We start from the raw sequence: 22,747 nt of genomic DNA, 5'->3' as shown, positions 1-22,747 counted from the left end.
CTCTCCCTGTAGCTGAAACCCTCTAATTCTGCCAGCATACTGGTAAACCTCGTCTGCATCCTCTCCAAAGCTTCTGCATCTTTCCTGGAATGGGGCATCCAGAACTCCACACATGTTTACAGAGGAAAGTTTGTGAGAGAACAGCCCGAAACAACAAAGGCATGGAAAAGAGTTTCAACAACTGAGAACTTGAGGCAAAATGTAGCCTGGTGTGTGGTCTATCTCAGAGTAAACTAACAGCATTGCCAATGTTACAGTGCCAGTGAAATAAACATAGTTGGAAATTGTTCACTGAAAGCAAGCCCACATGCAACTCTAGGATAGAATGAGGTTACTTAACTAGTTCGCTAACCCATTTTCAGGATGGTTCCAGATGAACAACTTCATAGTTCTTCGTGGCATTCTAACAAGGTGCTGGTGGGGTTGAGATTACAACACAAAATACATTTCTCCTCTCACTCATCTTTCTCTCTTGTCTTCCCACTTTTCGCACTTCTATTTCGCTCACTTGCATTTCTAACTTGCAGTTCGCGTAATCATACAAAGTGCTGGAGGAACTCAGCAGGTCTGGCAGCATCTGGGGGGGGATTAGACAGACTGAAGAAGGGTTCCATTCCTTCCCTAAATGCTGACTGACCCACTGAGTTCTAAAGATTGTTTGCTAAAGATTCCAGCAGTTTCTTGTATCTCACAGTATCGTGCTTTTTCAGTTCATTGCTAAACCATCTGTTGGGTGTGGTGCTTTCTGCTCCAGAATTAGCCATATCTCCTGCCAACCTATTGTAGTAAAACTACAGCATTGGCATTTATTCAGCAATGCAGAAGATTGCCCAAATATATCCTGCCACAGATGGCAGGACAAATCCCCCTGGCAATCTTTTTGCAATCATCCGCAGCACTGCTTGCTAATGCCCAGTTTGATTTCTGCCAAGAATACCCAGTTGCAGAACACATTTTATCCTTCGTTCAAACAAAAAAAGAAACACTAACTTCATTTTTTCATAGCACCTTTCCCAACTTCAGGATATTCCAGTGATATATTTAATGTGGGACAATGTGGAACAAACAGCACTATTCTGAAGGTTGAATAAGAATGACAGTCCTTGACATCAAGGCAGCTCTTGAATAAATGTGCACAAAATTTCACTAAATTTAGAATGAATAGGAATGAGGTGGGGAAAGTGTTGATTCCCAGATGTTATACCAAACAGAAAGGCAGATAACTTACGCTGTTGGCACCAAGCATTCACTATCAAGATGTGCAGGAACTGCAGATGCTGGTTTAAACCGAAGATGGACACAAAAAGCTGGAGTTACTCAGTGGGTCAGACAGCATTTCTGGAGAAAAGTAATGGGTGACATTTTGGGTCTGAAGAAAGGTCTCTACCCAAAACATCACCTATTCCTTTTCTCCAGTAATGTTGCCTGACCCGCTGAGTTGTTCCAGCTTTTTGTGTCTACCCACGATCAAGACATTGCTTCAAGAGGTTCCTTAGGGCAGTGCTCTAATCTCAGCTGGCTTCAGCTATTTCACCAGGGATCTTACCTTTATTCCGGTTCATTGCAGGAGAGCTTGTTAATTGTTGCACAGTATTTCCAATCACAATCCATCAGTTAATGAAAATGTCAGTGCCCACCTGTAGCAAGATCTCCATTATATTCACTAAGTGAAAAGAAACATACAGGTAAATATGTGTCAAGCAATGAGCATTTCCAACAAGAGACAGCATGGGCAATTTCCTTTGACATAAAATGGCATTTGCATACAGCATTTCAAACATCCTTATGGTTATAACATAACCAAAAAATACTTAACACTTTTCAGTAAGTCAGACAGAGAATGAAACAGTTAATATTTCAGGTCAATGATCTTTTATCCGGAATAGGCCTGAACCTCATTTGGACCACTGACATTAATACTGTAGTTACAGTATTCCAAAGGCTACATAGCCTGAAACAGGTCACCCACCTTCTAATTCGTTAAAGATTTTCCACTATCTGCAAGGCACAAAGTAAGGAAAGGTTAGAGAATAATCTTCAACAAACTGCTACTTTAGCATCCTTTTTTTCCATTGTAAGCATTCACTTCCTCCCACAGTAAGGCGCCATCAGTGCAGCCTGTGCAGTCTAAGGGATACAGCGTTGCCAAGGCTTCTGCGATGACACCTATAAAAAATATAATCTGCACCATTTTGTAGTGTTATCTGCCATTTAGAATCATCCCAGCCTGAAAACTCCCATCCAGATCTCAAACCCAGCAGCCTTGTAACGACACTGCCATTACTTTAATGCTGCTGATTCAAAATACATGAACACCACTCCTAAAGACAATGTGAGAATACATTTACCATAAGGGTTAGGATAGTCCAGGAAACCAATAAAGTAACCGCTTCCTAAAAACAATGAAAGATTGGTTTTAAATGTCCATTTTTTGGTGTGAAACGTATTTTTTATAAATGGCACAATTATTTTACACTAGACCAAGTGGACCCAATGGGCCCAAACCTCTCCTGCATTGGTGCAGCACCCTCTCCTCCCCCACTCCCCCCTCCCCTCCCCATCCTCCCCTCCCTCCCTCCTCCCCTCCCCCTCCCCCTCCCTCCTCCCCCCTCCCTCCCCTCCTCCCTCCCCTCCTCCCTCCTCCCCCTCCCCTTTCCCTCCCCCCCCACTCCATCCCCCTCAACCCCCTTTATCCCTCCTAGATTTAAACTTTAAAATGTGAATAATTTTTAAAATATCACACCGATTTCAATGAAACCTTTTCCGTTAGCACCAAAGGGGCGACGGTAAGGCGGGCCTAAAATTGTTGCGCTATTGTGTACTGTTTTGGCTGTAGTTCAGGAACAAACAAACAAACAAATGAGAGTTTTAGTATATAGATGAGCAAGGTCTTGAATTTTCACTATTGCAAGTTTGATGGCCCACATATCTCATTTCTTCAGTAGCCCACTAATCTCTTGCAGGAGAGGCACTCTGTGGAATTTCAAAGATATTTTTGTAACTTGATTTCAAAGGCAACTCACACAACAAGTTTCAAGTTTATTCCAGACCATCAAACAGTCCTCTCCTGTTGAATATGTTTACGTGCACACCCAAGTTCATAAGATCAAGGTTTCTGTGATGTGCTAGAAGCTCTTACAGTGTCTGGAATCACAGACATGATCTCACCAGTCTGGTTTGCTATCATTATTGGCACAAATGGAAAAGATCAAATAATTGCACAATCATCTTACTCAATTGTATGCATCACTCTTGGTAATAGTTTACCTTCCTATTCAATTTCCAAAGTGTTAAACAATTTTTTTTCAATCCAATGCAATTAAACATTGCCCATTCCCTCCAATTGTAATGGCAATATAATATGGTAGGGTTTAGAAAATTAATCTTACATTTAATTAAGTAAAGTAAATGAGAATTTTTTTCAGAAATTCCTGAAACTTAACTTTTAGGTGTTTCAAAATTAAATCAGGAAAATGATGCGTCCTGGAATTGCTTTATGATACTGAACGCCTTTACCTGTTTAAATGAAAACAAAATGTGCTCCAGAACTTGCCAGCTCCAAATATCTCCAAAATCTCAAATCTCCAAAGTTTCCAGAAATTGCCACTGTAAAGACACACAGGTGTGTAGGTTAATTAGCTTGGTAAAATTGTAAATTGTCCCCAGTGTGTGTCGGATAGTGTTAATGTGCAGGACTCACTGGTCAGCATGGACTCAGTGGGCCGAAGGGCCTGTTTCTGCGCTGTATCACTAAACTAAACTCAAAACTAAGCAAATCCAGAACTTGCCAGCTCATGGCCAAGCAGTACCAGTAGAGCTACAATACTGGCAATTACCCTGCAATGTGGAAAGGTACCTTGGAATGAATGGCCTGTCCACAAGAAGCAGGACCAATCCAACCCAGCCAATCGCTAACCCCTTTGGTCTATTCTCAATGATCAGCAAAGTGATGGAAGGGATGGAAGGGATAGCACTTGCTTTGCAACAATCTCCTCATGGAAGCTGTTTGGGTTCCACCAAAATCACTCAACCCCAGTCACTACAGTTTTGGTCCAAATATAGACCAAAGAGCTGAACTCGAGAGGAGAAGTGAGAGTAACTGCTCTTGACATCAGGACAGCATTTGATCAAGTTTGGCATCAATGACCGTTGGCTAAAATGGAATCAATGAGAATCAGGGGGGGAAATTCACTCCTGGTATTGTGGCATTTAATGTCAAGGGAACATAGTTAAACCCACTTCAAACACATCAAACACATCACAAAGACAGCCTTCTTCCACCTCAAAAACATTGCCCGTCTCCGTCCATGCCTCTCCTCCACAGCTGCAGAAACCCTCATCCACGCCTTCATCACCTCCCGTCTGGACTACTGCAACAGCCTCCTCTATGGCGCACCCTCAAAAATCATCAGTAAACTTCAATACATTCAAAACTCCGCTGCCCATCTACTCACCCACACCCCGATCCGTGACCATATCACCCCCGTCCTTTACAAACTCCACTGGCTCCCCATCCCCCAGAGAATCCTGTACAAAATCCTCCTCATGACCTACAAAGCCCTCCATAACCTGGCCCCATCCTACCTGACTGACCTCCTCCACAGGCACACTCCCACCTGCACCCTCCGCTCTGCTGCTGCCAATCTCCTATCCCCCCACATCCGGAGCAAACTCAGATCCTGGGGGGACAGGGCTTTCTCCATCGCTGCTCCCACCCTATGGAACTCACTACCTCAAACCGTCAGAGACTCCTCCACACTCACCACATTCAAAACATCACTGAAGTCTCACCTATTCAGTACTGCCTTCAACCACTGAAGGTCAACGCACCCTCTGTCTCCTGTCTCTGTTCGTTTACTTATTTATCTATTTATTCACTTCCCTATGTTCTCTAAATCCCTGTAAAGCGTCTTTGAGTATATGAAAAGCGCTATATAAATGTAATGTATTATTATTATTATTATTATTACCATGTGGATTTCCACTGAGTGTTGCAGTTTCTTCCCACTTCAGAAAGGTGTGCTACTAGATTAATTAACCACTATGAAGTTATCCCTTAATGTGGGATAATGGCAAAAAGAATCAAAAGGGGAGTTTATGAGCAAGTGATAAAGAGAATAGGTTGCAGAGATACAGGAATATGGAGGTGATGAATGGGATCATTGGATTTCTTCCCTGGAACGTAGCATGGACCCAATGGATTGAATGGCCTCCAAATCCAACATAACATTGCTTATCCCATGGTCTCTCTGGTTTCACCCTTTTGGAAACATGCCGTAAAACTCCTCTTGAAGTTTTACAAGCTTCTTTTGTCTCTTTCCCAGTTTTGATGAAGGATGACTGACCTGAAATATTGACTGTTTTTCTTCCCACACCTGCAGCCTGACCTGCTGAGCATTTCCTGGATTTTTTGAGTTTGTTATTAATTGCCCCATGCAACATAAATGGAAATAAAAATCCAAACTCTTTAAACCAATTTTACTCTAGCCTTAGAAATCAAGTTATTCCCTGGGCTTAGAAATGGCTCTTCAAATCAAATGCCAAAATCTTCAGTTTTGTAACAGATGTGCATTGTGCATTAATTCCATTGATTTGACAGAAGCTGTTTTTCAGCAATGGACTGCACGTGTAGCCGTGAGTGTCCTGCGCAGGTCACCGAGAACTGCGTTGTACCCCATGCATGTATTTTTACAGCAGGAAAGCAGTGTCAGGAGTGTCTCAGATCGGGATCTCAGTTACAGGGCTCCCCAGCCCAATAACTGCACTGAGGGCATAGAATATAGAACACCCTTACAATCATCAATCATCAATCATCTTTGTCACTTCCTCAAAGCAAGTGATAGCCCAGCAGAAGATCCTTGTCGCAGGCTTCGGTTCAGAGAATGCTATGTGGAAGTTTTCATCAGATAGTATGTGAAAGAAGAAAGCTTTAAGAAAAACAACGAGTTAAATCAATTTCATTCATCTTGTTACAATAAACTTGTTTCTTCTTTAATGCTAATTTCTGTAAAATTATCCTAATCAATGGAGAACTAAGGCTTAATATTATTTGTTCTGAGTTATCCTCAACATAGCAATGTCCTGCATTTGGCTTAATATTCATAACTGAAAGAGTTAATTTATTATGACTGTAATAACTTTTTTGGTACCAAGATAATCCTCTTGAGTTATGTCTCGTACATTGAAATATTTATGTAACTAAAAAAACTAAAAAAATCAGGAAGTTATTTCATTTTTTATCTGTGATAGGAATGTATTGCTTTCAAGATTAATTTTTACCATTTGTGGAGTCAGTATGTTGGTTTAACTATCTTGAGTATCTGTATAGTTACAGTGTTCATTTACAGGTTCAGCAGGTGGTCAAAGTCAGCTTTAAGCCAGTAACAATTGCAACCATGAGTTTTCGTAAAGAGAATGTATTATATTAAATAGTGAACGTTTATTTTTGCCAGGTTGGCTAACATTAAGACTGGGGTAATTTCTGTCAGATGTGATGCATTTCCCTCTTCTGTACACTAATAGCAACAAAATATATTAATCAACAGCAGAAAATAAAGACAATTTAATAATTATAAGAATTTAGTTTCGGAAACCAGATGTTGCCAGCATTGGAGAACTTTAATTATAGGGAATGATTGGATTGGCCAAGCTTACTTTCCCTGAAACAAAAGAGGCTGAGGCGTGACTGATAGAGGTATGTAAATTATAACGAGCATAGATAGGTTGGATAGTCAAAATCATTTTCCCATGGAAGAGGTATCAGAAACAAGATGGCATAATTTTAAGGTGAGAGGAATGAGCTTTAAAGTGCATTTGAGAGTTAAGGTGGTGAAATTGCATATAATCACTATGTTTGTGAAGCATTCAGATAGACACTTAATTAGATGGCATAGAAGGATATGGCCCTAATGCAGGCAAATCTGAGTATTGTTGGTGGGCAAAAAGGGCAGCATGAACACAGTGAACCAAAGGGCCCATCTCTGTGATGTACAACTCTATGACGCTATGAAACGTGATTTTCTGGATTCCCCAACTGTTTCTGTGAGTTTTTTGTCTTCTGCCCTGATAGTAACAAAATATTTTTAAATGACAAGTCAAAAAATGCTACGATTAAATTCGACAAGTGTCTCATCACAGCAAATATTTTTAATTAAAGAAAGGAGTATTGTTTTGTTCCCCAGTGGTACTCAAGACCAGCGCAGTGGCCCTTATACAATGTTGTGTTAATGCATCTTTTCAGGCACATTAGAATATCAATACTTCTCTTCCTGATTGAAAACTAAATTTGGACAGTAGTCATTAAGACAGAATCCAACAATGGTGTTTTACCTTAGCAGCAAAAAAGATCTCCAGGCAAATTGTGTGGCCATTTCTCCTGCCATAAATCCAATGTATCATGTATTGTCTTTCCACTGACTGGTTAGCATCATCCATCTCTGTTGCTACCAATTCCCCTTCCCTCGGTCCTTACACTGGATTAGCATGCATGCCCCATGTTTCCTGTGCACTTTGGGATCTATTTATTTGAAATAGGAACAATGCTGACAGTATACAGATTAAATGTCCATGAGCATTACTATTTGTAACTATTGAAAGTTTAAGTGTTTCTATTAATAACTTTGTTTCAAACCCCAAAGAGAACTCGAGACAAGACTCTTGAGTGTTTTATTGTCATTTATCCTGAAAGGGAACAATGAAATTCTTAATAAATTAGCATTATGGTGCAATTTCAAATAACAGGAGTTGTTATAATGCCAAACTCGGTAATAACATTAAATTATATGGATCTAGTGTCTGATTTTGGAGCAAATTTCCCACAATTAGTAAACAATAAATTATTCAAATAAAGGGATGAGTATTTGCAAGCAAAATAGGAATGTTTTTGCTTTAAAATATGTAAATAGTATATGAAGATATTCTTATTGTCTAAAAGTATCAAGGCTGTGATACCAATTGTGCAAATGGCCCCTGATCTTTTGAAAGGCCACTGCTGCCAAAGGCCGAGCAAAAGGCATGCTAATCCAGAGTAAGGACTGAGGGAAGGGGAAGTGTTAGCAACAGAGATGGATGATGGAAACCAAGCAGAGTTTTAAAATTAAAAGTTTTTAAAACTAGAAGCTGGTGAAGAAAAATGTATTTATTCAAAAGAAAGCAGGCACTGTGACAACTCATTGAGATCCAAATCCAGACTCTATTAGCACCGTGAAAGCATGCTAAAATCATTATCCTTAGCCAGGCATCTTGGATAGGCACAAAAAGCTGGAGTAACTCAGCAGGTCAGACAGCATCTCTGGAGAAAAGGAATAGATGACATTTTGGGTCGAGACCCTTCCCCCTCAACATCTTGGTATCAGTACGCAAGAGGTGCTAATGTGTGCCATGATGTGGCATAATAATCGAGGCTGGCTTGGTCAGTAAGTGTAAGAGTGGGCTGAATATGAAGTTTGGGGTGAGAGAGAGTGGGATGTGGGTGGCGAGGTGGGTGGGCACGGCACTGATGACCACAAATCAACAGTGACCACAGTTATAATACACTGCAGACAGTAGTACAAGTGATCAAGGGCCAGTTCAAAGAGGTCAGTTGTAAGTACAGAAGGTTAGCAGAGAGGTGTGTGCCTTGAAATTCATCCCCAGTTTATAGCAACAAGCACCCAACACAAAGGGCAACTTTATAGCGTTTGCTTCTGAAATTTGGTTCCACAACAGAAGCAGAGTGCAAACTTCAACTGCTCTCTACAGATGTATTTAACATTACTATCCAGGAGATTTTCCCCAGCTACAGATGAATTTATAAGAAAGAATTCAGATGAAGGGTATTGCCCCAACTGCTCCATGACAGAGAGATGTTAATGTGGAGTGTCGTGTTCACCCTTGTCTGAGGCTGAAAACTGACCATGAGGGATGGTGAACGATAGCAAACCGCAGTCATGAAAAAGTTTACTATCATGGAACTGCACAAATTATGGGCATGGATACGGGAATCTTTGAAATGTAGAGAAACTGCTGCTCTGGAAATTTTTATCACCTATCTATTACCAAAACTTAATGATGACATTTATTTTGTTTTTCTTAAATATCACACCTTTTTAGATTATTTTAACAAGTTAAATAGCAACGATAAATGTCCCAAACTTTGTTTACAAGTCAGTATCAAAATAGTGCCATCTTTGAAGATTTACTTTTAATGATGCAGGAATTGCCAGCCCCTATAGAACTTCCCAGGTTTTCATTCTATTGACACCAATGGCATCAGTAAAAGCAATACATTTGGTAACCAAATACAGGCTTCAAATAACCAGCACAAAAAGAGCAGCAGATTATGAGGGCAATCAATGATCACAGACCTTAAACCATACACACTATCTGAATTCCAAACTTAACACCACATGTTACTGCCTCCCGTCTGAAATACAAGCCACTACCAGCACCTAACTTCTCCTACCTTCAAGCCAATTTTATGTCCAATTGGCTATCACACGCTGGATCCCATGTGATCTAATCTTCTGGCCAAGCCTAACATGCGGTACCATCAACGACCTTGCTAAAGTCCATATAGACAACATCTACCACATTATCTTCACTACCGCCTTGGTCACCTTTTTCAAATTCATGAGACACCATTTCTCACACACAAGCCATGCTGCCCTTCCCTAATTATTCATTTTGTAAAATGCACAACACAGTGCTGTAGGAATTCAGTGGGTTAGGCAGCATATGTGGAGGGAATGGACCAGTGAGGTTTTGGGTAAGGACCCTTCATCAGTCTGAAGAAGGATGCCGACCCAAAACATCATCTGTCCATCCTGTCTGTGGATCCTGCCTGACCTATTGAGTTCCTCAAGATTCCAGCATCTTTGTATCTCCTAATTATTCCTTGCCTATCCAAATGCATTTCGATCCTTTCTCGCAGAATCCCCTCCAATAACTTACCTACCACTAATGTTAGGCTCACCAGTCTGTAATTCCCATGCATTTCTTTGCAGTCTTTTTTTAATGAAAACACATTAGCCTCCCTCCAATCTTGTGGCACCTCTCACATCTCTGCCAGAGGTCCTGCAAATTCTTCCCTAGCTTCCCACAATGCTTTAGGATATACTCAATCAGGTCCCATGGATTTCTCCACCTTGTTGTATTTTAATACTCCCAGCACCTTATCTGTAATGTGGACTTTCTTCAAGATATCATTATTGACGTCTGATTTTTCTGGCATCCATGTCATTTCCTCCAAAAAAATACAGACAAGAAATCATTGTTTCTTGGCCATCTCCAATGGCTCCACATGTAAACAAGCTTGTTGATCTTTAAGGGGCCCTATTCTCCACCCAGTTACTTCCTTGCCTTAAGTATACTTGTAGAATCTCTCTGCCAAAGCTAACTCATATCTCCTTTTTGTCCTGATTTCCCATATAACTGCAGTAGACTATCTATACTGCTCGAGATTCAATTGATCCTAATTGCCTATACCTGACATATGCTGTCTTATTTCTCTTTTACAAAGCCTCAATATCTCTTACTATCCAAGGTTTCATGGTCTTGCCAGCCCTGCATTTCACTCTGACAGGAATGTGCTGACCCTAAACTCTCCCTATCCCACTTTAAAAGTCTCAGGTCTTCTAATTCACTGCTATTTTCCTACTTGATTCCCATATCCCTTATTTGCTTTATGCCTGGAAATATATTCATTATTATTATTAGCATATTAATATTAATTGTTATTAATTGTTGTACCAAGCACTACAATTAGTCTGATGAGGGGTCCCAATGCTGAAATGTCACCTGTCCATTCCTTCCACAGGTGTTGCTGACCCATTGAGTTCCTCCAGCACCTTTGAACAGGAAAACAATGTTTGGTTTCAGACCCCGTGAACTTGAGGTGGGATATGTGGTCATGGCACCCATTTCAGTACACTATTCATCACAGGCTTCCAATCACAGAGGCGATATTACTCCATTACCCTCTGCCTCCTATTACTAAGCCAATCTTGGATCCAATTTGCTATCTTTCTTTGGATCCCAATAACTCTAACCTTATGAACCAGTTCCCCGACATGAGGCCTTGTCAAAGGCCTTGCTGAAGTCCATGTAAACCGCATTGTCTGCACTGACCACCAGCACATTTTGTTTCATCTTTGGGGGGCATAGTGGCACAGCGGTAGAGTTGCTGCCTTATAGCGCCAGAAACCCGGGTTCAATCCTGACTACGGGTGCTGTCTGAATGGAGTTTGGACATTCATCCCGTGACCTGCATGGGTTTTTTCCAGTTGCTCCGGTTTCCTCCCACGCTCCAAAGACGTGCAGGTCTGTAGGCTAATTGGCTTGGTAAGATTGTAAATTGTCCCCGGTGTGTGTAGGATAGTGTAAGTGTGTGGGGATCGCTGATCGGTGCGGACTCGGTGGGCCGAAGGGCCTGTTTCCACGCTGTATCTCTAAACTAAACTAAAATTGGTCAGACAGGATATCCCCATGTTGACTGTCTTTAATCACCCCCTGCCTTTCCTTTTTTTTTCTTTTCTTTTTCTTTTTTTTTTAATATATTTTATTTTTGAAAAGCATATGTACAGATAGAAATAAAAGACAAATTTGTTACAAAGTTCTTACATAGCTTCAATTTTTAAAGAGAGAGAATAAAAAATAAAGAAGAAAGAAAAGAAAAACTATAAACTATTGGGAAGAGAGAATAATAATTTTTTTTTTAAGTATAACTGTAAAAATTAAAGGGGGTAGATCCGGGAGACAATAACCACAGTGTAAATTAACCCTGTCACACTGAAACTTTTCCAATAACCCCCATCACTGGTATTCGGCTCACAGGCCTGTAATTATCCAACTTATTAGTGATGCCCTCCTTGAATAAAGATACCACATTTGCTGTGCTCCAGTCGCTTGGCACATCCCCTATGACCAGCTATCAGCTTCTATCAAAGTCTAGGAATCATCTTATATACCTTTAAGCCTGCTAAGATATTTAATACATCTTCCGTTTAGATATGAGATGTTTTGAATTCCATCATTCTCCAACATCCTTCAACATCCCATTGAGTCTTTGCCTTTCACCCTTATGGGAACACATTGACCTGAAACTCTCTTTGTTTGACTTTAGTCATTGACATTTTTGTGAACTAGCAACGTTTCTGCCAAGTTGAAACTTGGGGCACAGCCTCACTGTGCCAGAAACCTAGCTTTGGTCCTGACCTTGGGTGCTATCTGGGTGGAGTTTGCATGTTCTTCCTGTGGCCATATAGGTTTTCTTCAGGTGCTCTGGTTTCCTCCCACATCCCGAAGCCTAGAGGCCAAGTAAACTATGGGTTTTGCAGGTTAATTGTCCTCTGTATATTGCCCCTGGTGTGCAGGAAGTGGATGGCAAAGGGTGATAACATAGAACTGGTGTGAAAGGTTAATCAATTGCCGGTGTGGACATTTTGGGCCAAAGGCCCTGTTTCCATGCTGTATTTTCCAATCAATTAGCATTTAAGAAAGGCAATGTTAATGTCTTGGAAATCCTGTCAGGGAGATTCTGGGGATGAGAATTCTGCACTGTATCAGCTGAGGCCTAATTACTGCTGAGCTCGTGCCATTCAACCCCACTGAGTGGAGGACCAGCAGGGTTGGCTCTTCCTGTCAGGGCCCAATTACTGCAGATTCACAGATATGAAAGCAGCAACTACTTTGAGTATATGAAAAGCGCTATATAAATAAAATACATTATTACTTTATGAGCCAATTACAATTATTGCCATTGCCAGCCATTGCCTTATTTCCTCAAAGGATATTCTGCCCTACCTGGTGACGTGGCCTACTCGGGAATACATTTGTAAGGAACATGGTCCAAATGACCAGCCCGTTGTCCTTTAGCTAAAGGTACACCCCGCTCCTCTGTATAAAGTGGGATACAAACTCTGCCTTCTAAAGGAAAATTGTTATTACAAACTGCCAGCTGCAATAAGATTACACACCTTGTTTCAGAAGGCATGTCACCTGAAAATTATTATTATTATTCTGATTATAATTGGGCGTGAAATTTTAAGAAATAGTTATTCTTACCTTGTGGTAGTAGTTCCTCAGCATCGATCTCTCTTGAACTCTTATGTCATTTATTGTACGATCTACTGCACAAAACTTTGAATGAGTGCATTTTGTTCTCTGGTGACTTCCTTCATAGAATTGTTACAGCCAAGATGGTCATTTGGACTATGTGCCTTTCAAATGTACACTAAAGTAGGCCACGTACCCAGGTAGGGCAGATTATCCTCAGAGTAAGCAAGGCAAGGAACTTGTCTTCCCACCTGACTACAGAATAAACATCAATCAGTCAATAAGATCCCACTGGAGGATAGTTGCCCGAAGAATGACACCTCAACAGGAACGAAAATCTTCACGAGGAAGAAATAAATAAATGTTCCTTTTGCTACACAATCACCATTCCAACAAAAGTGCACTGATGATATTGAAATTATATTTACATTGCAAGCAGAGCTGCAAATATATACAGTGGTCAACACCAACCATGCAGGGTTTAGAGATGCTGTCCTAATGGATGAAGTGTCTCTGTATGCTTCTATCACTCCTCAAAGGAAGTGTGTTTGAAAAAACATTTGTCATAAGTGACAAACCACATTTGCTGGTGCGTTTCATTTGTCTTAGTGGAACAGGTTAAAATGAATATGAATTGTAAGTTCATTCTAAGGTTAATTCTAGCACAGGGTTCCTTGTAAGAACTCCAACAGTTGTTACTTAAATGTCAATGACCTCCGAATTGACAAAGAACAGAATGAAGATAGACACAAAAAGCTGGAGTAACTCAGCGGGTCAGACAGCATCTCTGGAGAAAAGGAATAGGTGAGTCTAAAGAAGGGTCTCGTCCCGAAATGTCACCTTTTCCTTTTCTCCAGATATGCTGGCTGAGTTACTCCAGCATTTTGTGTCTTTCTTCAGTTTAAACCAGCATCTGCAGTTCCTTCCTACACAAGGAACAGAATGAATTTTGAATCAATTGATATTTAAAACAGAAGCTAGTAATTGTCAAAAATGGATAAGAATGTAATCCTCTATATTAATCTCTCTCATTGAGACTTTAAACAGTCATGCAGTATCTTAACTTATTTCAGGAGGTCCTTGGGATTATCCAACACTGTTTATATAATCACATTAGCTTAGAAGTGGTGAGGAGTACGAGGTTATGTTATCCACAAAAAGGGTAATACATTTTAACATGTGAAAATAGAATGCAATTGACTATGAATAAAGATTGGGCTAAGAACTCCAATGGATCTTAGCTCTTTCTGCTCCCATCATCCTGCTCTCCCAACTCTGCATCTCTCTCTGAAGAAGGGTCTGCAGAACTGAAGAATTGTCTGAAGAAGTGCCTCAACCCGAAACGTCGCCCATTCCTTCTCTCCAGAGATGATGCCAGTCCCACTGAGTTACTCCAGCTTTTTGTGTCTATCTGTTCCTCTCTCTGTTCTCTGCTCTCTGCTGCCCTCTCTCTCTGCTCTCTGCTCTCTGCTCCCCCACTTCTGTTCACATTTCTCTATATTCCTTGCTCTGTTTCTCACTTTTACTGCTGCCCAGTTCTGCTGCTCTTCACTCTTCGTTACTCCTCTCATTCCATCCCAACTCTCGACCTTTTTGTGATATAATTGTCTTCTGGAAACATTGCCTTTTTTTAATCAGTTTTAATCATCTGTCCAAGCTAAAATGCCGTTTGTGGTTAAAATCCATCACAACACAGCCAACTCCAGTTTTTCTCAACAATCATGTTGTTTTATATCATGTTGTTTTAAGCGAAATAATAAAAAAATTAAACTGTGCATACACAAAAATAGATAGATTTGCCTTGAAAACTGAATGGATACCAGAAACTAGCAGGTCCTGATTTCTAAGAATACTGTAAATATCAATTCATGGAATGGAAGTTCAATTTTAAATAACAATTGCAATTATTGTGTAATTTTTATAGTATATTAGCCTGTTACGTTTAATATGACCCCAAAAGTTGACATTTGAACTCGATAGACACCTAATAGCTTCATTTATATGATCCCTGTGGAGCAATGCTGGAATGATCTTCTTTAATCATTTCTCAAAGACAGTTGCATTGTTTCAAACCACTTCATCTGTGGCTACCTGGATACCCTGCAAAAACAAAAGGTCATAGTCAAGGTTGAATTCTCTTCCTGAAGCAGTAAAACTATTAATACTTCACCTATAAACACTTCAGTAGGTGGAGGTAATTTGGAGCTGATATAGAACAGCTCTGTAAATACTCAGCAGATGACTTTAAGGGAAAGACACCAGTTGTTATTTGATTTTTAATCCAGTAACTACAAAATTAAATAAATTTGAGTCCAAATTCACCAGCTCAATGGATTTGGTATTTGCAGTTTCAATGTGCTTTTGTTTCAGAAATTTGTATGAATCAGTTTATGTGCTCCTGATATACCCTCAATATTTAATTTCACAGAGACACATGAGAGCGTAATTTCCTTTGTGTACTATATTTAGTGCACTGGTTAACTAATTTCCTTTGTCAACATACTATTTTGATTTAAGTAATTGAAAATAAATTGTACTTACAGATTAAAGTTGTGCAGGGAGAAATTCACCGGGAGTGCATTAAAGCAGCATTATTAAAGATTTTATAGCTCTTATAATTTCTGCACCCTCAGCATTCTCCTTGGAATTGTGCAGCTTTAGTTCCACATTTCCAATGGAAAGCAGGTCTCCTGGGGACAGCATTCTCACCAGACGTGATTGCTTTCAAACCACACTACAATTTTATTTTGAGGATATTTATGTCTTCCAAGTTGAAGGATATGAATGCTGAGAAATGGCTCACCTTCTGGGGCAGGACGTCTCGTGACTGGTGAACTCACTGGCCACATCTCATTGGGAGGATGTTGCCTCTTGTTCTCGCCCCAGGACAAATCCTTCCCACAGGAGGCAGGCTTTCAGATGACTGTCAGGCCCAGTACTAGCTTTGGGCACTTGCCATTGTGTGAGAATCCCCATCCCTGCATTTCACTGCAGGTAAAGCCAGATTAGAGACAGAGGCTGGAAATACAAAGGAGTAGGGGAAGCTGGAGAGCCAATCAGCTGGAGAAGACCGAAAATGGGGAGAGCAGGTAAGATGGAGGGGAGGGGTGGGGAAAGTGGGGCAAAGGGTTGGGAATAGTGGAGGGAGGGATGGGGAAGGTGGGGGTGGGCTGGGGAAGATAGAGGAGAGGAATGGGGCAGATGATGGAAGGGATAGGGAAGATGGCTGTGGAAGTTGCAGAGAGGGCTTTGGAAGTTGGAAGGGCTGGGATAAAAACAGGATATCAGGAGAACTTTAATTGTGTTGACTGAATATGGAACAAAGTAGCAGTGACTACACGTGTCAGAACTCTTCGTATGGTTACTTCTGAGCATAACTGGGTGTGTACGTTGATAAAGTCATCAGAAGTGACTTAGGCTTGTATTCACTGGAGTTTAGAAGGATGAGAGGGGATCTTATAAAAACATATAAAATTATAAAAGGACTGGACAAGCTAGATGCAGGAAAAATCTTCCCAATGTTGGGCGAGTTCAGAACGAGGGGCCACAGTCTTAGAATAAAGGGGAGGCCATTTAAAACTGAGGCGAGAAAAAACGTTTTCACCCAGAGAGTTGTGAATTTGTGGAATTCTCTGCCACAGAGGGCAGTGGAAGCCAAATCACTGGATGGATTTAAGAGAGAGTTAGATAGAGCTCTAGGGGCTAGTGGAATCAAGGGATATGGGGAGAAGGCAGGCACGAGGTATTGATTGTGGATGATCAGCCACAATCAATATAGGTTAAACCAACCTTCCTTCCTCGCTCTCTGGCTTTTTGCCTATTTTGTCCATTAACCTTTCGCACACCACCATAGCAACTTCTAGGCTCTCGTGTGCCTCTGTCCTGCACGAGATCCCACCCCCCTGCCAATCTAGTTTAAACACTCCCATGCAGCATTAGAAAAACCTTCCCATTAGTCCCCCTCCAGTTCAGGTGCAACACATTCCTTTTGTACAGGTCACCCCTGCCCTGGAAGAGATCCCACTGAACCAGAAATCTGAATTGCTGCCCCATGCACCAACTCCTCAGCCACACATTCATATCCTCCATCTTCCTATTCTTACCTTCATGAGCACGAGGTACTGGAAGCAATCCTGAGATCACTACTCTGCGGGTCCTGCTTTTCAGTTTTCTGCCTAATTCCATAAAAGCTTGTTGCAGAACCTCCTTCCTCGTCCGACCTATATCATTCGTGCCAACGTGCACAACAACCTCTGGCTACTCCCCCTCACTCTTGAGGGTGCCATGCAGCCGCTCCAAGATGTCCTGGACCCTGGCACCAGGGAGGCAACACACCATCCGGGAGTCTCGCCTGTTGCCACTGAATCTCCTGCCCGCACCTCTGACGATGGAGTCTCCCACCACTACGGCTCTGCCTGACATCACTCTTCCCCATTGAGCATCATCATCAGGGTTGGAATCACAGCCCTGGCTACCATTCAATCATGTCATGTCATCCATTTCCATGAGGGTGTGCCTTTTTTCAGTAGGTACAGCCACCGGAGTCTCCTGCACTCCACGTTTACTCCTCTTTCTCACAGTCACCCACCTTTGCTTTTCCTGTATCGTTGTTGTGACAACCTCACTGTAGGCCCTGTCCAGGAATTTCTCATTTTCCCAGATGGTCCTGAGGTCATCCAACTGCTGCTCCACTTCCCCAACACATTCATGCAGGAACTGCACCTGGACACAATTTCCACAGGTGTAGTTTCCAGAAGTATCAGCAGTGTCCCTGACTTCCCACATCCTGCAGGAAACACACTGCACCAACTTACCTGCCATTTCTTCAACAGACAAAAAATCACAGCTTTTGAATCAAGTGTAGCCCTCTTGCCTCAGTCTCCTCACCAAAGACTCTTGAGCCAAAGCCATGTTTAACCTTGTATTCTGAAGAGTCATTAATGTGGAAAGTGTGAATCTGTGACGGATATTTGGTATTACTCCACAAATCTTGTTCAACATTGAGTTACAGCACTGTGCTTGCACCTTTCACAGGTGGATTGAAATCTAAATGAGAAAGGCTTCTCGGTAGTCCCAGTGTAAAGATCATGAGATAACAGTCAGTCCTTCGTGGGGAAAAATGCATCCACAGTCAAAATTGCAAACACTGCATGTAATTCTGTCAGCAATCAATCATTCACAGCTCCTGCATTAACTTACATCTAGCTTTGCAGGACACGAATGTGTCTCTAGCATTTCTGCAATATGTGGGTACTAGCTCAGGTCATCACCCATCCTCATCAGGGGCAGGAGATGTAAAGTCCAAGTGACTGTGCTGGGACATTGAGGTCAATGGATAGCACTCCATTACAGCTCTAACAGGAGGCCGATCAGACTTCAGGCAAATCAGCATCAATGGACCTAAATTTGACTTTATTCTCTGCTGGATCTACGCCTTCAATAAAAGCTTCCTCACTACCTGACCTTCATAAAGGGTCACAAGCTTGCTGGTGCCCAACCAACACACCGATACCTACACTCTCTTGCCTATCTTCTTAAAATAAAGGGCTCTAACAGGAGGCCGATCAGACTTCAGGCAAATCAGCATCAATGGACCTAAATTTGACTTTATTCTCTGCTGGATCTGCTAAATGCCATTGAAAGATACTGTATACACTTCCATTTCAACCATGCCTGAACAGCCATAAGTAATACCCAGGTCATTTGTTCCATGTGATAATTAACATTAGAGATCTCCCTCATTATCTCTTGGATGCACTCCAGTAAAAGCTGCCTGTTCTGCACAGGGAAATATTTCTGATTTTTCATGATGTCTGCCTTTGAGCTTCTCCAAATGCAATTGATCCTGCAGTGTTAATTAAGACAAGTCTTTTCTCAATGTTGAATAGGATGAAACCATAATCAAAGAGAAATTCTAATGAAGATGCTTCAACCAGTGCAAAAGCCACGGGAGTCTTAAATGTAGTTGAGTTACATCCAAAACTATTCACTCTTTTATGTTGGTTCAGGATTGAAATCATCCTGATCAGGACCCAACCACAAACAACCAAGTTCAAGTTGAAATAATCTGTTGATTGGGCAGGTTTTGTAAATTTGCCTCAGCACCGGCAGGCACAATTTAAAACATTCACATTTCAAATAATTAATAATTTACTCATAGACTGGCCATTGTACACCAGCAAACCCCTTAAAATGGGGAATGCGGCTCAACCATGGCTAACGAGGGAAATTAGGGATAGTGTTAAATCCAGGAATGTAGGAACTATTCTGCATTACCCGCTGTCTGGAGCTGTTCAGTTCCAACAACAGTCAAGAAACTCAACACCATCAAAAACCAAATGCCCATTAAAATAGCATCCATTACCTCAAAAAATGATGTTAAATCACTATTTTTAAAAATAAATTACATTAAAAAATTAGAAAACACCACATTAAATAATCACTCACTCCAACACTGGCAGACTGTGGCAGCACTGCGTAATGTCAACACAATGCACAGTAGTTGATCACCTAGAATATGTTGACAACGTTTCCCAAATCTATACCTTCTTTCACAAGAAGGACAAAGGTTACAGCTGCATGAGAAGTCTGCCACAAGTTTCCCTCTCTCCTAATCACTTGTTTACTTCCAACTGTGAAAATTGTTGTTCACATTTGCTAGGCCTAAATCCTGGAACTCGTCAACCTTCACTTACCTTTACTGAGAGAATTGCAGTCATTCAAGGAGCCATCTTCTTTGGGGCAATTATGGATGGACAAGAATTGTTGACCTTTCTACCCGTATCCTGTAAATAAATAAAAAGATATTGTCCAAGATTTCAGAGAATCCCATTATAACAGCATAGAAACTGAACAATACATAGGCCTGCAGCATTCCAGTCATGGATCTGCCATCATTATTATTAGGTGGCACTGAAGGTTTAGGACTTCAGCATAGGCCAAAAGGCACATTATGGAGTTGAAAACTTTGCTCTTGTTACTGCTATCAGGAAGTGTCCATGTTTTTAGGACCATTCAATCAGTAACTCAGATCATCAGCATCAGTATAAGTGGCGAAAGCAGTAGCCAGTTTGGAAGAGGTGGGTGCAGTAATGAGGGTCTCACAGGTAGGTGGGGTAGGGGTTTTGTGATGATTGTGGACCATGGGGGTGGAGATTGAGGCAGCAAGGTTTACACCACACTAGCGACAAGAAAGAGAAATGGGTAACCATTATTGAACCCTTTCCTATTTTCACAAGTGAAGCATATCCTGAGGAGACAGGAATTGTGACTTAGGGAGTGTTCACTGGGGTCAAGAGTGGCATTTGCATTTGGACATTACATTAAGGGAAATTCCTTGTGACTGGGGGCCTAGCGTTTATGTTTGGTGGCATGTGGTACGATTGTGAATCAGGATGGGGGAGAGTAATCACGGGTCAGATTTGGCCAGGGGGCAACAATTCTTTGTGGTGTCCGGCCTGGGTACAAAAAATAAATAAAGGGAGAATGTGAGGGTCCCTTCCAGCATAAAAGTTTGTTGGTTGACAGTGGCTCCCGGAGCAACATGATTCAAATTGCCACACAGCGATCCAAAATAAACATTGCATGGAAACATTGAAGTACTCGATCATATGATAAGCACAAATGTGAAACACAGCCAAAAGAACCTGGTCAGATTGTTGGCATAACATTAAACACAACAAAAAATATCATAGCTGCCATTTTGTCACTTACAGCGCCATATTGGATTCCAAAGAGTAAAAGAAGCAGTACGAGAGTTTCTCATGCCTACAGCTTTGTTTTAATGGCACTTACAGGTACAGTGCAATTTTAAACTGAGTTACTCACAGATAAAGGACCTTTCACTTTAATTCAATATACTATTTTGTTGTGATTAACTAATTTTCAGCTATGAATTTGGACTACTCCATCATCCTTGATGGTAGGATGGTAGCCTAGCCTATATAGATATATCAAGGAAGTCTTTTTGAAATTAAAGAGATGAAAACAATTACGTTCAACAATGCTGCCAGATTCCATTGGCTGAAAGGAATTTTATATTTCTGATTGTATGGGGTCCCGACTCACCCCCACAAGCCCCCCAGGAAGCCATAGTGGCAGGCCCCTCCCGGTAGGCTACGGAGAAGCCGGACAGCGATGCCTGCCTGGGCCAATGGAGCCTCGTGGCGGCGTTGGAGCCTCGGCGGCAGCGGTTGGGCCTCGGTGACGGCGGTGGGGCCTCATGGTGAACAAAGCCTCACGGCTGCAGTAGTGAAGCCTCGGGGGTCGACACGTGGTCGGTGGTCGATAAGGGCACCGGGGAACCACCGGGAGGGGGTGAGAACAATGGAGGACCCGGAGCGGGGGCGAAGGAGGGGAAGGGGGGAAGAACCAAGAAGGAGCAGGTGAGGGTACTTTCTAACTTTGGGTATGCAAGCAAATAATTTCACTGTGCCTTGTCACATGTGACAATAGTATTCCATTCCATACACATTAATCTCAATGGAAAATTAATTTAATCGAGGCATTTTTAAGCTCAGTTTGTGCACAATTTTCCACTGGCGATCAAAGCAGAAAATCAACCCCCCAAGTTTTTATTACTGTGAGTAACGTGAAATGTAAAGTAATAAAAAAAAACAAGGCTTATCTGTTATCTATGTTATCTTTTTTCTCTGGTGCATTTTGTGATCCCATCATTAATCCGTTGTCTCGGGAAGATAAACACTGAATATCAGTGCTTGAAAAATGGGAACATTTGATGAAGAGAATGTGGTGACCTTTGCAGGATTACAAGTTTTTGGCACCAAATGCAATGTCACCTGCCTTTGATTCAAGCTGCTTGGCAGCCCATCCTACTGTTCATGTCAGCGTGTTTGTTGCGAGTTCAGTGCTCCATGCTGTGAGTTTAAAACCACACCAGGACATCCAATTCATTCAACGCACAGCTCAAAACTCAGAGAGAGAGAGAGAGAGAAAGAGAGAGAGAAAGAGAAAGAGAAAGAGAGAGAGAGAGAGAGAGAGAGAGAGAGAGAGAGAGAGAGAGAGAGAGAGAGAGAGAGAGAGAGAGAGAGAGAGAGAGAGAGAGAGAGAGAGAGAGAGAGAGAGAGAGAGAGAGAGAGAGAGAGAGAGAGAGAGAGAGAGAGAGAGAGAGACAGACAGACAGACAGACAGACAGACTAACATATATCTGCTCACAGACTGACATAGTCAGTATATTAGTATCTGTTTTGAAACAAATCAAAAAAAAGAAACACAAAATAAAGTAACAGATCATTAATTTGTGAACAGTACAAGTTCAAATCCAGTCCAGTATTTCTGTGCACCCCAGGCATTTGCTTTTAAATTCTGATCAGGTAACATGTAAATTTTGACTGTGGTCCACAAAATGCGGCTGTCTTTAAAATATTGTGGTTTATATTTTGTGGACTGCATGTCGCTTCAACTTGGCAAGCGTTAATGGATTAATCAGCAAAAATGCTTGTTTCCTTTCAATTTGAACTGATCACATGGTTCCAACTGTCATTTCACTGGCTGAGCTGCTTCTGCTGCTGCTGCTGATTCACTATTGTCGACCGGCCGGCTCCCGGCAAATGAAAACCCCCTACCAGCCTTGACTGAACAGTTTCACTGGGAAATTCTCTCGACGAAATCCTGACCAAGATGCAAAGGTAGAGACAGCATTATTAACTTTTTTAATGTTCGTGTATTTTACTGAATATTTTAGTGTGACTTTGTT

The 22,747-nt window shown here is 41.5% G+C and overlaps 1 protein-coding gene across 2 annotated transcripts in view; it reads left to right on the top strand.

The window, feature by feature from the left end:
- The first annotated feature begins 22,568 nt into the window (after positions 1 to 22,568).
- LOC144592382 (cyclin-dependent kinase 4 inhibitor B-like) overlaps positions 22,569 to 22,747 on the top strand; it is a 40,107-nt gene continuing 39,928 nt past the window's right edge. The window contains exon 1 of one of the 2 annotated variants that reach the window (XM_078396945.1): positions 22,569 to 22,679. The gene's annotated coding sequence lies outside the window, so the exon portion shown is untranslated. The remainder of the gene's footprint in view (positions 22,680 to 22,747) is intronic. The other variant, XM_078396946.1, reaches the window with a different exon arrangement.

The sequence above is a fragment of the Rhinoraja longicauda genome, chromosome 3, assembly GCF_053455715.1.
Source record: "Rhinoraja longicauda isolate Sanriku21f chromosome 3, sRhiLon1.1, whole genome shotgun sequence".
NCBI lineage: Eukaryota > Metazoa > Chordata > Chondrichthyes > Rajiformes > Arhynchobatidae > Rhinoraja > Rhinoraja longicauda.
The sequence above is the reverse complement of the archived record's forward strand: the minus strand, read 5'-3'. Positions and strand labels throughout refer to the sequence as shown.